Source organism: Cucurbita pepo, chromosome 3 (assembly GCF_057944985.1).
Source record: "Cucurbita pepo subsp. pepo isolate OVF chromosome 3, ASM5794498v1, whole genome shotgun sequence".
Taxonomy (NCBI): domain Eukaryota; kingdom Viridiplantae; phylum Streptophyta; class Magnoliopsida; order Cucurbitales; family Cucurbitaceae; genus Cucurbita; species Cucurbita pepo.
The window spans coordinates 11,777,373-11,792,752 of NC_141800.1; positions in this window are offsets into that span (position 1 = coordinate 11,777,373).

Sequence of the window (15,380 nt, forward strand, 5' to 3'; positions counted from 1 at the left end):
TTACCATCTGCTCATTCAAACACAACGAGTTGAAAATAGGGTTTCGACTCCTAAATTGGTTAAATTAAAGGATTTGACATTGGTTGATCTATGATGCAGTCAAATCTTATGCAAAAGAAGTGAATATTTTCAATACATGAACAAAACACTAATTTAATAGTTTGACCTAATATATAATGTATTTATTCATAAACACTACCTAGCATACATGTTGCACGTACTTTCATTCTCACCACATAACATTGATGACTTTCATGTATAAATACTGTTTTCTCGTACAACGAAAAAGAGGGAGAGTTATGCTTGCAAGAGAAGTGAGATTGAGATTGGTAGAATTAAAACCCAGAGTAATTATCACCCGTTAGTCCTTACTTGCCTAGAATCGTTTTTGGAGTTCAAATCCATTTAAGAGATCTACGAAAGATAGTAAGTTTTTTTTTTTTTTTTTTTTGGGGGAGGGGTTCAAATTCATTGAGAAAGAAGGAGAAGATAGTCGAACACAAGAGAATCTCGGTAACTCTGTGTGAAATAGGTCCATTCATTAAATACTTTGTGAGAAATAGATTGTGTCTTTGATCATCAACTTCGTTTTCTATAACTTGAGTTTAAGAAGTTTTCTCGTAACAAGTGCTAAATGACTCTCATCTTCCAATTCCTCATTCTCCTCGACTTCTTCTTCAACTAGCTCATCTTGGTCACTTTCTTCACTATCTGTGACAACTTGTCCATTCTTGATGATCATGGCTCTCTTGTTTGGACAATCGCAACTAATGTGACCAATTCGTTGACATTTCCAACATTTTATGTCTCTATTTTTTTCTCGAACCTCCTTGTATTCATCTACTCAGTTTTGTTCTTTTTGTCAAGTTCATACTTGCCTCTAACCTTGAAATCTATCTTTTTGCATTATCTTTCCCGTATTTGCATTCTTTTTCCAAGTGTTGAAAGTAGTAGACTTAGAAACAGCATATCTTTTGGAGTTCTCCCTCCCAATCTAGCTGCCCTTCAATTTTGACAGCAAGGTGTAACAATTCTTACATATCAAAGTACGCTTGCATATCCACTTGATAAGCAAGTTGTCGTTTAACCCACCAAGAAATCTAACCATTGTATCTTCCTCGTCTTTATCAATGCATGCTCTATTCATAAGGGCCTCCATTTCTATATAATATTCTTCAACACTCTTCAACACTTTTGGATCCCTGTTGCAGAGTATAGAGTTTTTGCTTGAGTGCTCGAGAATAATGCATAGGAATGTACCTTTTTCTCATTAATGTCTTCAATTCCTCCCACATTTCAATTGGTTTTTTATAATTTCTCCACCACTCTGATTTCAAAGATGTCCACCATATAATTGCATAAACACAAAATTCAGCCACAACAAGTTTCAACTTTCTTTCTTCAGTGAAATTGTTTCGATTGAAAATATGCTCAAATTTTCTCTCATATTGCAAATACTCATCTGGATCAAATCTCTCATAGAAGGTTAGAATTTTAAGCTTTACTCCCACCGACTCCTCTCTCTTATCCTCTCTCATATTGGTACTCTCTTTCAATTCTTTTTTGTGCTAAAATTTCTCTACTCCTTCTGCCTCTTCCTCTCCCTCGACCGACATTTCTCCCTCCCCTAAGACTATGTCCCGCTAAAAGGGTGACGTTGTCATCTTCTTAATTTTCAACTCCTTCATTCAAGAGTACTTTCCTTCCTTGAAGATTACCTAAAGCTATTTCAATTCATTTCATTTGGTCTGTCAATGTACTAATAACTTGATTCAAACGAGTAATGGTAACAACCTATGCTTCTCTCCACCTAGCTTCATTGATCTCCCCTCCATTTCTTCCTTCTCGGTTCATGATTGTACAAAGATTAGTTAAATATGTTTGGACCTCACACATTCTAACTTACTAATTTTACACTCAAAGGTAGGTTGTTTGGGAAAGTGAGTAAATTATGATCAAGGTAGACTAATATATGGATGAAGCAATTTTGATAGTAGCAAACTATTCAAGGAAATCAAAAAGTTAATTATGAAATAACACCAAAATTATAAAAAAAAAAAATGATAAGGGACACAAAGATATTTTTGAATAGACGTGCACAGTGTAAAAATAATTAAAAAAAAAAAGGTCAGTTAAAATTCAGAAGTTATCTTTTAAGGGGTAAATTATTTATATATATATATTATATACATTATATATATCAAACACAAACGTTTCAAATTTAGATGGTTTAACAAAAATATGAATAAAAGTTTATTTGATCTTGGAATAAACGTGTAAATAGTTTATAATCACAATATTAAGAAGAAAAATTCTTGTCGTTTTTTTTTTTTTTTTTCAGATCGAAATATGATCTTTAAGGAGAAAATGAAAATAGATTCAAAAGATGAGGAAGAACAGTGGAAATAGTAGCAAGAAAATAAATGGATAAATTTGAGGAAGAGATAAACCAATATCATATATGAAAGATAAAATCAATTTTAGGACAGGCCACAAAAGATGGCACGTACGCTCTAATAGCAAATTGATAAGACAACCTTAATTAATCCAATGATCAAGTATTTGTTGAAACAAAAACCCTCGAATCATAGAAATTAACACCTCTTTATATAAAATTTGGATTAACTAATAGATAAAGCTAGAATTAGATTATCAAAGATCTAGAAACAAGATTTGAAACTTGTTCTAAATTAACTCACTCCACAATCGAACTTGATCCAGGCTTGATTAAATGATTCAAATGCAATCTACCACCAGAATTGCATCAAACTTTTATAAAATGATGCTTAAATTTCCAACCGAAAAAGTCTCACTTTTGAGCTAAATTTTCATCACAATTTGTCTTTTTACTAAGTAATTTGTGGTTATTTATACTTTCTCCACAAAAATACTTTCCCACTAAAAGAGTTGTGACTATGATTTACTCCCACCACCCTTCAAATCTTAAAATAATAATAATAATAATAATGGCCATTTCACAAGTACTTTCCCACCCATTTTCCACCGCAACAAATTATGAAATTAAGATAATAAATAAAATTTTCTAACAAATTATAATCAACTACTTCAACCGTGCAAATATTCACTTCCGAACCTCTAAATGATCATTTTTTAATCGAATCAGCTTGTAGTATATGAAATAATGGTTGAACCGAGCCTATCCAATTTTGTAGATGAAGAATGAATGCTTGTTGAATTTTCCTAACCTTAGATCGTGTAATAAGTGCACTGTGTTCCTTAACTTTCATGAATTGCATTATTAGAACATCAAAATGAATTTTTTTAAAATTATTTTTGTCATTTTTTTTTTCATTAATGAATCTTTTTAAAAATAATGACATATTTTGGGCAAAGTGGGAGTTATTTTAAAAAATTCCAAAACTCAATCTCAAATTCATCACAATTATTGATGTTGCTAATATCTTTTTATGGTTCTAACTAATATTTTAAATCAAACCCATTGGAAAGGAAGAATCTAAGCACTTTTCTTTAATATATTGAAAAAATTAGGATAACGTAATTACTCCATTAATTTCAAATTCAAATTCATCACGATTCCTTCCTGATGTTCAAATATCTAGTCTCCATAGAGCGTGTTCAACCAAAAACAATAACAAGAGAGATGGAGACCAGGAGAACGAAAAGTACACATGGAACAAGCAAGCATTGACGAGGACATGTGATCACTAAAAATAGAAACATAGTTGTCTTCATGTGCAGTTGGAAAAGCTTGCACAACATTCCTAACAAAAGCCTTCTTATCATAAACTCCTGAGGCATAAGGGTAATGAACAAGACGCTGTGGAATAAGGTCAATGCACTCTCTTAAGCTTTTTATTTATTTATTTATTTATTATTATTATTATTATTAATTTTTTACGCATCAACATAGCCACTAACCCTCACCCTATTGCTTTCCCATCACTTCCATGGTTCTCTCCAACATCGATCAATGTTCGGGTTATTTTTCAACTTCATATCTTAAATGTTTACAAACAGAGAGCAAATATTGAAATTTATTAGGCTATACGCCGTTAGCTGTTCTCATGCTAACAAATTCAAACTAAAACGAGTATGCTAGGGAGAGGTTTTCACACTTTTATAAAAAATGTTTCATTATCTTCTCCAATCGACGTGGGATCTCACAATCCACCCCCCTTTGAGGCCCAGCATCGTTGCTGGCACTCGTTCCTCTCTTCAATCGATGTGAGATCTCACAAAAAGACACCATTTTAAGAACCGAGACAATGTCATGTTCTAACGATCAGAAACAACAAGACCTTGATCAGCTAACAACAAACAAGAGGGAGATAAAATGTGTAACTACCCTATTTCACTATTTAATCTAAGGTCATTACTATATCTTAAATGCGGAGTTTACCTTGACGGCCCTACCTTTAATGCGGAATTTAAATTAAATGGCTCTTATCATAAATGCAACATCAACTTGTCATTCATTATCTGGTGAGAACAAACGAATACAAAGGAAAGAAAGAAAAAACAATTATGAATTAAATATCTTATACTAACCTATGCTTTATTAATGCGATTACAATTCAACCTTTACTAGGAATGCAAATGAAATTCAACCTATAATAACCTATGCTACGGATGGAAAACAAACTATCCTATGCGTGTGCCACGGTCACGGGCTGTGCGATGTTGTTATCGATCTCACATGAGTGTCCTACCTTTATTTGAAAATGTAGTAGCACAAGGCTTGAGCATTTCTAGAATACTCAGTAAGTGACTCCCTATCGGGTTTATGCAACAATCACATACAATGAGATGACAGGACCTATCCTTCAATCTATCTTCCTACAGTGCTATCCTAACGGGTAATTTGGATGTGTACCATATACTCGACACACAACCCATAGGTGCAAGTATGGACTCACCAGTCAGTTCGCACGCCGCTGGGCCACTTTCCTTGTCGGGCGAGCATACTCTGGGAACTCCTTGGGCCGAACACCCGTTAGAACTAGTAACCGTCACGACAGCGTTATGTAAAACATAACAATCGTTCTTGTTAAAGATAGTTGACCGTTCATTATAAGGCAAATATCTATATTTGCCTTACATTACGGGTTACCATATTTGCCCTTTTATTAAAGGCAAATATATTGTATTCATTTATTATTCTTTCCTTTTATTGCTATTTCCATATTATTTGTAATTTACCATATTTTTGTATTCTGTAAATGATTAGAAATAAGAGAACTCTCACCCCATTTAGGTGGGGTGGATTCAGCAAATATTCACATGGTATCAGAGCCCTTTCGGTTTAACAACCCTGATCCTTTCTTCTCTATGGCTTCCGAATCTTCTTATCAGTTTCTTCCTTTCAATACTCTAATCCATATGATCACCATCAAACTTTCTTCCTCCAATTATCTTCTTTGGAAAAGCCAACTTCTCCCTCTCCTTGAGAGTCAAGACATGCTGGGCTATGTCGATGGAACTATGATTCCACCACCTCGCTTTGAACCAGAAACCTCCTCAACACTCAACCCCAAATATTTGGCATGGAGAGCAGCCGATCAACGACTTCTCTGTCTCTTGCTCTCCTCACTCACTGAGGAAGCCATGGCTGTTGTCGTTGGTCTCTCTACTGCACGTGATGTTTGGCTTGCGTTGGAAATTACGTTCAGCCATCAGTCGAAAGCTCGTGAACTGAGACTCAAGGATGACTTGTAGTTGATGAAACGTGGCACTAAACCTGTTGCTGAGTATGCCCGTGCCTTCAAAAAAATTTGTGACCAACTTTATGCCATTGGCAGACCCATCGAGAACATTGATAAAGTGCACTGGTTCCTTCGTGGACTCGGCACCGAATTTTCAGCTTTTTCTACTGCTCAGATGGCTTTCACTCCTATCCCCTGTTTTGCAGATTTAATCTCTAAAGCTGAAAGTTTTGAGTTGTTCCAGCGCTCCCTTGAGTTCTCTGACTCCACTCCTACAGCATTCACAGCCACTAATTGTGGTCGCACCCATGGAAGCCACCCTGCTTTCTTTACCAACCAGCAAGGTCGTTCTTATTCTCACAAAAACAACTCTTCTAGTCGAGGACGAACCCACTCAAGTCAGGGTCTCGACCACCTCACTGCCAAATATGCCGCAAAGAGGGCCATTATGCTGACCGCTGCAACCAACGGTATGTTCGACCTGATTCTTCTCATGCTCACCTTGCTGAAGCCTTTAACACGTCATGTTCTATTGCTGGACCCGATGCTTTGATTGGTTTCTGGACACTGGAGCTTCGGCCCATATGACTGCCGACCCATCTATTCTGGATCAGTCTAAAAATTACACGGGTAAGGACTCTGTGATCGTAGGAAACGGTGCATCCCTACCCATTACCCACACCGGTACTCTTTCTCCTGTTCCAAATATTCACTTATTAGATATCTTGGTTGTCCCTCACCTCACTAAAAATCTTCTTTCCATAAGTAAATTAACGTCTGATTTTCCTCTCTCCGTTACATTTACTAATAATCTTATTACTATCCAGAATCGTCAAATAGGAAGGGTGGTGGCAACTAGTAAAAGAGATGGAGGGCTAAATGTGCTGGAGCGCGGCAACTCTGCTTTTATTTCAGCCCTTAGAAACAAATCTTTACGTGCTTCATATGATTTATGGCATGCTCGTCTAGGTCATGTGAATCATTCTGTTATTTCTTTTTTAAATAGAAAAGGTCATCTTTCTCTTACGTCTTTATTGCCTTCTCCATCATTATGTAATACTTATCAGCTTGCGAAAAGTCATCGATTGCCTTATTCCCGCAATGAACGTAGGTCGTCTCATGTGTTAGATCTTATTCATTGTGATCTTTGGGGTCCTTCTCCTGTCAAATCAAATTCGGGTTTTCTTTATTATGTTATTTTTATTGATGATTATTCTCGATTCACTTGGTTTTACCCTTTAAAATTTAAATCTGATTTTTTTGATATTTTTCTTTAATTTCAAAAATTTGTGGAAAATCAATATTCTTCTCGTATCAAGGTATTTCAAAGCGATGGTGGTATCAAATTTACTAGTACTTGTTTCAAAACTCATTTATGTAATTCTGGCATCCACCATCAACTCTCTTGTCCATATACACCTGCTCAAAATGGTCGTGCTGAGAGAAAACATCGTCATGTGACTGAGACTAGCTTGACCCTTCTCTTTCACTCTCATCTTTCTCCTCGTTTTTAGGTTGACGCCTTCAGCGCTGCAGCTTATATTATCAACCAGTTGCCTACTCCACTTCTTGGAGGTAAGTCACCCTTTGAACTTCTTTATGGCTACACTCCACATTATGATAATTTTCATCCCTTTGGTTGTCGTGTTTATCCTTATTTGCGTGATTATATGCCTAACAAGCTTTCTCCCCGCAACATTCCTTGTATTTTTTTGGGTTATAGTCCTGCTCATAAAGGGTTCCGTTGTCTTGATTCTGCCACCACTAAGTTATATATCACCTGCCATGCTCAACTTGATAAAACTCACTTTCCTGCTATCCCTAGCTCTCAGGCCCAACCTCTTTCCTCTATTCCTATTTCAAATTTCTTGGAACCACATATTCATCATATTGATTCATCCCCCCCTACCACTTCATCACCGCACATTCCTCGATCCAGTTCATCCCCGTGTGATATTTGTTCTGACCTTGTAGATGAGTCTGTGCAGGTTGATACTTCTCTTGCAGGTTCCACTTTGCTACCCTCGACCTCTAATTCGACCTCTATTGAACCTCCTGTTGATTTCTCTTCTTTGGGCACTCATCCTATGATCACACGAGCCAAAGCTGGTATATTCAAGACTCGTCATCCAGCAAATCTTGGTATTTTGGGCTCATCTGGACTTCTTTCTGCTCTTCTTGCATCCACTGAGCCAAAAGGATTCAAATCTGCGGCAAAGAATCCTGCTTGGGTGGCTGCCATGGATGAAGAAATTCGAGCATTACAACAAAATGATACTTGGACTTTGGTTCCTCGCCCTGCCAACACCAACATCGTGGGCTCTAAATGGGTGTTTCGTATTAAATATTTACCTGATGGATCCGTCAAGCGTTTCAAGGCTCGTCTTGTTGCCAAAGGTTATACTCAGGTTCTTGGTCTTGACTACACTGACACTTTCAGTCCGGTTGTCAAAGCTACCACTGTCCGTGTTGTGCTTTCTATTGCAGTCACAAATAAATGGCCTCTTCGACAACTTGATGTCAAGAATGCTTTTCTCAATGGAACTCTTATTGAACGTGTTCATATGGAACAACCTCCTGGGTATATTGATCCTCGATTTCCCACTCATGTTTTTCTATTAAAGAAAGCCCTCTATGGCTTAAAGCAAGCTCCTCGTGCTTGGTTTCAGCGTTTTAGCTCATTTCTTCTCACACTTGAGTTTTCTTGCAGTCGCGTTGACACGTCCCTTTTTATCTTTCATCAGCAATCTAACCTTATCTATTTGCTTCTTTATGTTGATGACATTATTGTTACCGGCAACAACTCATCTCTTATTGATAGCTTTACTCGCAAACTTCATTCTGAGTTTGCTACCAAAGATTTGGGTTCTCTCAGTTACTTTCTTGGTCTTGAAGCTTCACCCACTCTTGATGGTCTCTTTATTAGTCAGTTAAAATATGCTCGAGATATTCTTACTCGTGCTCAGTTGCTCGATAGCAAACCAGTTCACACTCTCATGGTTGTTTCTCAACACCTGACTGCTGATGGTCCTCCTTTCTCTGATCCTACTCTCTATAGATCTCTTGTTGCCGCCCTTCAGTACTTGACTATTACGCGTCCAGATATTGCCTATGCTGTCAATTCTGTCAGTCAATTCTTGCATGCCCCTACTGCAGATCACTTTCTTGCTGTCAAACGTATTCTTCGCTATATCAAAGGAACACTCCATTTTGGTCTTACCTTTCGTCCATCCATTGTTCCCAGTATGCTAGTCGCTTATTCGGATGCTGACTGGGCTGGTTGTCCCGATACTCGTCGTTCTACGTCCGGCTATTCTATTTATCTTGGTAACAATCTCGTTTCTTGGAGTGCCAAAAAGCAACCTACTGTCTCACGCTCTAGCTGTGAATCTGAGTATCGTGCTCTTGCCACAACTGCTGCTGAACTTCTTTGGGTTACGCATCTTTTGCATGACCTCAAGGTCCCTATTTCACAGCAGCCCTTACTCTTATGTGACAACAAAAGTGCTATTTTTTTGAGCTCTAATCCCGTTTCTCACAAGCGAGCCAAACATGTTGAACAAGATTATCATTTCCTTTGAGAACTTGTTATCGCTGGCAAACTTCACACACAATATGTACCCTCTCATCTTCAAGTTGCTGACATCTTCACAAAGAGTATTTCTCGACCTCTCTTTGAATTTTTCAGATCCAAGCTTCACGTTCGTTCAAATCTGACGCTCAGCTTGCGGGGGGGTGTTAAGGATAGTTGACCGTTCATTATAAGACAAATATCTATATTTGCCTTACATTACGGGTTACCATATTTGTCCTTTTATTAAAGGCAAATATATTGTATTCATTTATTATTCTTTCCTTTTATTGCTATTTCCATATTATTTGTAATTTACCATATTTCTGTATTCTGTAAATGATTATAAATAAGAGAACTCTCACCCCATTTAGGTGTGGTGGATTCAGCAAACATTCACAGTTCTCCTACCCTTGGGTGTACACGTCCATACCCTCGTGATGGATAGGGGTATCCCTCCAATGCATGAGGTTCTCAATACTTCTACCTTTATCATTAGTAAATATAACGCCGCTATCAGTTTCATTCATATCATAATATCTTTCATTTTTCAGTTTTCCTATCATGCATAATTCTAACGGGGTTATATTTCATGCTATAGTTCGTAATTTCATGTCACACATAACATGCTGTTTTACATACAATTTAGGAAGCATAACATCACATCATACTAAATCACACGTCAAATCAACACTAAAATAGCATACATTCACATTTTACAAGCTTATATATTAAAGCATATCAGTCTAACATACAATTTAATGCCACGTGCGAATCCACGGGCATGTGCCAACATACAGTATACAAATGCGTAACCTACGATAGGAGAGCCACTTACTTGGTAGGCCTTAGTCGACGTACTCCCTAAATATATATGTAAACTCCTAGCTCCTCGTATACGTCCTACACTTTCGTTGGTGGTTGGTTCGTATTGGATCATTTGACACCTTCGTTAGTATTTCACAAACATAATTAATTTTTCAATGTGAATTTGTGAAATACGACCTTATTTTACCTTAAACGGGGTCGAAATCAAGTCCGGGAGGGCCGAAACAGTACCGAACAGGTTGGAAATGGGTTTTTCGAGCCGTACAAGTCGTCAGAGCCGAGGAGGTGTCACGCTGCAGACGCGACACATGGCACAACCAAAGAACGACGCGTGTGCAAGAGGTTTCGGGTCAAGGCACGGGTTATCGGGCAGGTTGGACTTCGGTCACGGGTTCTGGTTGCGATGGGCTACTGGATGTTAGTTGCAGGTGGACTGGGTCGTCAGTGTCGGGTTTTTGGGCTAGCGGTTTGGGTTCAATTTGTGACTGATGGGCTAGGCTGAGGCGCAGTTCGGGTTGGGCTGAGGCATGATTTGAGTTTCAATTGGGTTGGATTTCTGTTCGGGTCGCAGGTCCGGCCCTCGGGTCGGGTTTGTCTTCTTTGCCCGTTTAATAGAGGAACTCTAGTGGTCTCTCTCTCTCCTCAGAAACGTCTTTCTAATGTTCGTTTTTTCCCGATTTTCTTTTAGTTTCGCGTCTTCTCTCCTCCCTCTTCCCGTTTCTTGTGTTTGTTTGGCTCATAAAGGTCTAAACCTCCCATATCTGAGAAGATCCGAAAACTGATGTTCTGTCTTTATTTTTCGACGGTGTATGACGTGTAAGCAACGCCAAAATCTATCCCTGGTGTGTGTAAAGGTCTCTGGGATTTTTTTTGTGGCATAAATCAGAGATTCCAACATAGATTTTGTAGAAATTTAAAGCCGCTCTAATACCAATTTGTTGAAAATAAAAATTTGGTATAATACTAACTTATAGAAAATAAACGCTCGCTCTGAAACTCACTTGTTTAAATAACTCTCACGAAGTTGTGAAGGAGATGTCGAGAGGGGAGAGACAAGGAGACAAAGAATTCTCAAAACCCTTTTCTATTGCTCTGTACTTCTTCTTATCTCTATAACTCTTGCTCTACTATTCCAATGAGAAACAAAACGTATTTATAAGTTTTCTAAAGTTAAAAATTTCTATCAGAATCCCACGTTTTCTGACCCCATAAAACCACATTTCCTCAAATAAATGTTTGGCCTTTTGACTGAATTTTAAAACCCAAATTAACTAAAAATAAGAAACGGTCTTCTTTCCCTATTTTTTTCATTTAAGTTTATTCCCAACAAAACTCCCTCATAAACTTAAATGCTCTATTCAATGGTTCCATCTGCGCTGTTTTTGTTTTCTCGAGCTCAGTCGTGGTTTCTTCAATTTTCTCTCCTTGTCCTCGAGCTGCAAACTAAGGTTGCATTTCGCTGATGAGACTTTATTTGGATCTTCTCGAGAACAGCCCATCTGAGACACCAACTCTTCATTTCTCCCGTTCTCAGCCACGCTTGACTCAGACATCATGGCTTCGTTCAGTTTACTTAATTCCCTTCGCAAGTCCACAGTGACATTTACAACTAGCATTTTTGCTTCCTCCATTTTGGCTTTATCACGAGTGAGTGTCTCAATCGTGTGTCGTAAATGCACTACCTCCTGTTGGATTTGATTCAGGTTTACATCGAGTGAGTCTCTCTGTTGAGTCAGCATCTCTATATCTTTCTCCTCCCTCGCTAGCTCGTCCACTAGAGCCTCAATCTCCATGAACAAGGCATTCTCTTTCTCCACACCTCTTCAACTTTCTTCGTAAGATCAGAGATTACCTTCCCATTCTTTTCCTTCTCCTGTTTGAGATAGAAGGAACTCTCACTCAACTGTGTCATTTCTTTCTCTAACCTTTCAACTTTTGTTTCTAACTCTTTCTTTTCTTCTTCCATTTTCATCCTCTTGCTTCTTTCTTTTTTGAATTGTTTTTTCGGCCATTGGAGCTCTCTCTCCTCGAGCTCGGGCTCTCTGTTATTCGATTGTTCATCTTTATTCGATTTTCTCGTCTCTGCTATTAGGATTTCGCCACATCCTCTGTGCATCACCTCATTTCTAAAAGTTTCCATCGCCTCACGACTGTCGCTATCGTCTTTCGCGTTGCCGTCTCCTTTTGTGTTCAGCTCTTCGTTTTGGGCCATCAAGAGAATGGCTCCATTTGTTGCGTCATCCATGGCTAGGTTGATGGTTTCTTCCACCTTTTCCTTGACTCGATAATCTCTTGCATAATGACCCATTCTGCCACAATTGTAACATTTGTCGGAGTTACAATTATTTGCATAGTGGCCATATTTCTGACATTTGTAGCACTGAATATTTGATCGACCGCCGATTCCTCGACTGCGTCCTCTTCCACGCCAATATGCTTGGCTCGATAGTCTCTTCTCATTATAGATTTCTTCGTAACTGTTGTCTTGACCACCTCAACCATTCCCGCAACTTCCACGACCTCTACCTTGAACATTTTGAGTGTAGAGTACTTTTTCATCCTTTATTGATGCCTTCGTCTGAAGCGTTTGATCGAGTGGCTCCTCCTTCTTTTTCTTACGTTGCTCGTGTGCCTCGAGAGAACCGGCAAGCTCATCGACTGTGAACTTCGCTAGGTTCTTCGACTCTTCTATGGCACATACAACATTCTCGAAGTTTTCTGTTAACGACCTCAAGATTTTCTCCACAACATGCGTCTCGGGTAATATTTCTCCGTTTCGATTTAGCTGATTCGCCACGGTCTATACACGTGTAATGTAGTCAGATACATTTTCTGACTCCTTCATCTTCATGCTCTCTAACTCGCCACGCAGAGTCTGGAGACGCACCTGGTTAACTCGGTTGGTTCCTTTGAACACCTTTTCTAGAGTGTCCCATGCTTCTTTTGAAGTAGTTTCCCTTGCATTCTTTTCAAAGTGTGACTCGTCAACAGCCCAGAACAGCATGTATAATGCTACCTTATCCTTTGATCGTGCTTCCTTTAGTGCCTTGTTTTGTGCTGCCGTATAACCCGTGGTATCCTTCAGTCTTCGAAACCTTCTTCGACTACCTCCCATGTGTCTTGCGAACCGAGAAGAGCTTTCATTTGGATACTCCAATTCTCGTAGTTCGTCTTTGTCAATCGTGGTAGCGGCATTTGTCCCATCATGTTCGCCATCGACTCTGATGCCAATTTGTTGAAATTTAAAGCCGCTCTGATACCAATTTGTTGAAACTAAAAGCTGCTCTGATACCAATTTGTTGAAAATAACAATTCGCTCTAATACTAACTTGTAGAAAATAAACGCTCGCTCTGAAACTCACTTGTTTAAATAACTCTCACGAAGTTGTGAAGGAGATGTCGAGAGGGGAGAGACAAGGAGACAAAGAATTCTCAAAACCCTTTTCTATTGCTCTATACTTCTTTTTATACTCTGGCTCTACTTGCTCTGCTTTACAATGAGAAACAAAACGTATTTATAAGTTTTCTAAAGCTAAAAATGGCCATCAGAATCCCACGTTTTCTAACCCATAAAACCACTACTTCCTAACATAAATGTTTGGCCTTTTGACTGAATTTTAAAACCCACATTAACTAAAAATTAGAAACTGCCTTCTTTCTCTTTTTTTCTTTTAAGTTTATTCCCAACAGAATTTGTAAGGTTAGGCTTCGCTCGAGCTTCATCGAATTTCTCTCTATCTTTCTCGTTTTCTCACTGTCTTCCTTTTGTCGTCTGATGTGGCTGAAGGTCGGTTTCCTGTGGTTGGTGATCCAAGGGGCAGGCGCGGTGATCGTGGTCGTGTGGGAGCGAAAACTCCAGCGAACGCTGGAGTTTTAAGGTTTAGCCGGCGACTGCGGGCCCGTTGAACCTTATAAAATGACCTGACGTTTCATGGAAGTGACCACTGTTAAACGTAGAATAGGTCATATCTATACATAATAAGATAATCTACTGATTTCTTTGTTTGTTACCATGAATCAAGAGAATCTACTGATTTCCCGGTTTGTTATCATGGATCAAGGCCCACTATGTAATCCTCACTCTTCACATCTATAAATACATGAGGTCGTGACCTGTATAGGTTATAGTGTCATTCAACCTAACTTGGTATCAGAGTCAAGGTTTATTTATTAACAATGTCTACCATATCTTCTTCCTCCTCCCCATTCACCATCTCAAACATGATCTTATTTACCATGGTGTCGACCTTTGGCCCAATCCTCTCCACCATGCTGTCACATTCCGTCTCACTAAAAAACTTCATCATATGGCGCGCCTAGCTCCTCCCCTACCTATGGAGTACGAAGCTTATGGGATACCTCGATGACACCATTGCTGCACTTTCCAAGTTGGTCCCTTCCTCAACCGTTGCTGGTGCTAACCTGATATCTAATCCGGCCTACGATCTGTGGTATGATCAGGATCAACAGGTCCGTAGCGGCCTTCTTTCCTTCATGTCTGAGGAGATTCTTCGCGATGTGGTTGTCGCTATTAAATAAAAGCTATGGTCCTCCTTAAATTTAGTTAAGTTGTTTTGACCTTTCAAAGTTCTGAATTCACGCTAATGGAAGAGCGTAAATTTGGCTGGCCATTTTTGGCTAACTTTGGGCGAAGTTTTAGCCCACTCTTTCTATTTTTGTAATTATGTTTGTTATTTAAAGAATTCAACTGATGAGAAATAAAACATCGGGTCTTCAGCAAATTCTCTCCCTCTCTCTTTTTACTTTCCACTATTATTTCTTAGAAGGAACTTTCTTCGGCCGTTTGTTTTTCGTCGACGTTTTGCCAGAAGTCAACAAGTGTTATCAGAGCCAAGTTGAAGCGATCGGTGGTATATCATTACAGAAGAGCCAATCTTATCAACAGTCAAGTTGAATAGCTTATGTGGTTTGAACGTTCACCTAACAACACATAGGTCTCAGCTTCGAGTAGAAGAAAATGCAAAGCACAAAAATAACACACATCGTCGTGGGGTCCATCTTTGGCGGGCTCACTCACAAACAACTCCACGCTGTCGTTGTGTGCCGGCATCTCCATCATCGCCACAAAGAGGTTGACATCCTGTTTCTCTTCCTCTTATCTCCGAGCTTGTCTCCTCTTTTTGTCTCTGAATCAACTCGAGCTCACGATATAGTTCTTCTTCCTTCCACTGCAGCTCCAGAGCTAATCGTCGCTTAGCTTTTTCTACCCTTCTCATATTCTCTTCTAGCATTTTATCTAGCTCTTCTCTTTCCTTCCTCCATTCGCCTCTATATTT